Source organism: Myotis davidii, unplaced genomic scaffold (genome assembly GCF_000327345.1).
Source record: "Myotis davidii unplaced genomic scaffold, ASM32734v1 scaffold996, whole genome shotgun sequence".
In the NCBI taxonomy this organism is placed as follows: Eukaryota; Metazoa; Chordata; class Mammalia; order Chiroptera; family Vespertilionidae; genus Myotis; species Myotis davidii.
This window is the reverse complement of record NW_006286973.1, coordinates 8,854-11,721: the sequence shown is the minus strand read 5'-3', so window position 1 is coordinate 11,721 and position 2,868 is coordinate 8,854.

Genomic DNA, 2,868 nt, shown 5'->3' with positions numbered 1-2,868 from the left:
TAGTTCTGGCTTCCCATTGCCGAGCAGTCTCTTTTCAACTGGCTACATTTTAGACAAGATGTGAGAAACTGATCTACTCCACAGAAGTAGATGCTAATTTCATGGTCCTTCCTTAGCAATGTTGTTCATTTTGCCAGGGAATTATGAGTGTAGAAGTGTTGACCTCAAGGGCCTCCCCCTGGTTTCTCAATGCAGGCAAAGGAGAACAAGGCAGGGACCTCTTCAAGTGGCCTCTGGGACCGCCTTCCTCACCCTCCTCCTGCTCTGATATCTGGGAGTTTATGTTTCTGTAGTATCATTACTTTGGCAATATTTTCATTCTTTATATATTGATAGGTTCATTATGCTTTGTGTTAATATAATTACTCATCTATTTATGAGAATTATTCATAAAGGCAACACTTCTTTTTCTTTGTCTTTCCAGCCAGTATAAAAAAACAGAAATGATTTAAATCTCTATAGCTATTTGTAAATAATAACATCTTAGCTGTTTGCATAACAATAACTGATGTGTAGAAATTCAGTTGTACACATGTACGGCTTTACTACTCAGTAAGTGCATGGAGAACTCAATTCTATGATTTCTGCAGAGGTTAGCATTTCTCCGCTTTCTTGCCATAGGATCATTTTTCTCCACCTCCCCAGAGGGCATATCTTGATGGAGGTCTTCTCTTAATGGCCGCATAGAGTTTAGTAGACAGTAGCATTTACTTCTGTCAACTTCTCCTCGAGCATCCTTCGACTCAGTGCTTCAGGAACTGGGGGCAGCTGACAGCTTCTGTCTGCACTGACCTATCTCACTTCCTTCAGCAATCTGGGGCCAGTGGTCTTAACCCCACCTCCTTTTCATGGCTATGTCTAGTCACATTGTCCCACAGGATGCTGTCCTAACTGCATTATGTTCCCTCCTGGCACATATATCTACCAAATGAAAAATAACTCAATTAAAGCCAGGCAAAAATCAGGAAACATGAAACCCTTTCATTGTAATTTTACCCCAGCACAGAGCACACAACGGAGTTTTCCTGTCAATTCTGTGACTCCCAGATAGTTTTCCACTGCACTGCTCAGCTTTCAATCGGTGGGATAAATAGGAAGGAATAAGAGATGCCTAGAGTAGCAGGGATGTCCGTCTGCCAGTTTAGGCCCAATCCTGGTCCCAGATTGGAAAGGGTGCAGGCTGGGCACCCCAGTGCATGAATTTCATGCACCGGGCCTCTAGTAGTAGTAGTAGTAGTAGTAGTATTAGCCCCCTTACATCCAAGGAGTTTTGTAAATTCTATCATTGTTATCTTGTAAAGACCCTCATTTTATTTTAATGTTTTTTAACTTTTTTATGACAATAAATGGTTTGAAGATGATTGGTTTTTGTCATATTGCTTGTTTGGTGTCAGGATATAAAACAAAACTAATGTGTGTACATACAAGTACAGACATATACGTTGGAACATAATTCAGGCACACACACTGAATTTTATAAAACTGGTTTTATAGAGAGAGAGCCATAATGGAATTTTTCCAAACACTGATGTAGGTTACTATTAAGATCAGTAGGAATGAGCAAGTTCTACCTGGGAGGTTATGCTAACAGACCTCATTTGCACATCTTAGGAAGGCTGGAGTGTTTATCTGGAAGATTCCATGTAATTTCTGTGGGTACTTTTCACTGGAGATTAGTACTGATGACCTCTTAGGTTACTGATACCAAAAGATACAAAAAAACTGGAAGAATCTATACTAATAAAAGCCTAGGTGGCCCTCAGGCCCTTGCACCCTTATATCATCACAAGATGGCTGACAGGGAGGACAGTTGTGGGCTATCAGGCTGGCAGGGGAGGGCAGTTGGGAGCAAAGGGGGTGGCAGGGGAGGACAGTTGGGGGCGATCAGGCAGGCAGGTGGGCGAGCATTTAGAAGCCAGCAGTCCCAGATTGTGAGAGGGATGTCGAACTGCCAGTTTAGGCCCAATTCTGGTCCCAGATTGGAGAGGGTGTAGGTTGGGCTGAGGAACACCCTCTCCCTATTGCCCCACCCCCCCCGACTCCAGTGCATGAATTTCATGCACCAGGTCTCTAGTAGTATTAATATTATCCCCGTTACATCCAAGGATGTCACTGCTGGAGATAACTGCTCCTGGGAGTCCAGAAGGGTCTTTACTTGTACTTAAGGAAAAACTTGCCTTTTTAGGAAAAAAATCAGTACCATGTAAAGCCTAAGTGAATCAGGGCTTCTTTTTTACTGAAGTGCATTTCTAATCTAGTGATATGTAAGAGTAACCTTCATTTTCTGATGAAAAAATAGGCTTGCTAGTAATCTTCCCGGGTTCAGTGACTGGTACTCCTCCCCATTTCTAAGGCCTGTGGTGTGCCGTACACTGTGTTTAACTACAAAGGAGATGAGACATACCTTATTTAGTCATTTATCATGTAAATATTTTTTGGATACCTATTGTTTTTTGGGAATCTATTTGTGCTGGATGCTTTTGTAGGGGTCAGTCAGAGACAGCCTCAGCCTCCTGTAGCTTATACTCCAATGGGGAAAAAAGATAATCAAATACGTAAATAAGATGCTTATAGATCGCTAGAGGTCTGGTGCACAAAAGTCGTGCACTCTTGTAGGGGGCGTCCCTCAACCTGGCCAGCGCCCTCATGCTGTCCGGGAGCTCTAGGGGGGTGGCTAACTGCCTGCAGAGGGACCCATGGGGAGCGTGTCTACGCTGCCAATCCTTAGTGCTGCCGTGGAGGCAGGAGAGGCTCCAGCCACCGCTGCTGTACTTGCCAGCCGTGAGTCAGGCTTCTGGCTAAGTGGCACTCCCCCTGGTGGTCAGTGCTCATCATAACAACCGGTCATTCTGCATATTAGCCTTTTCT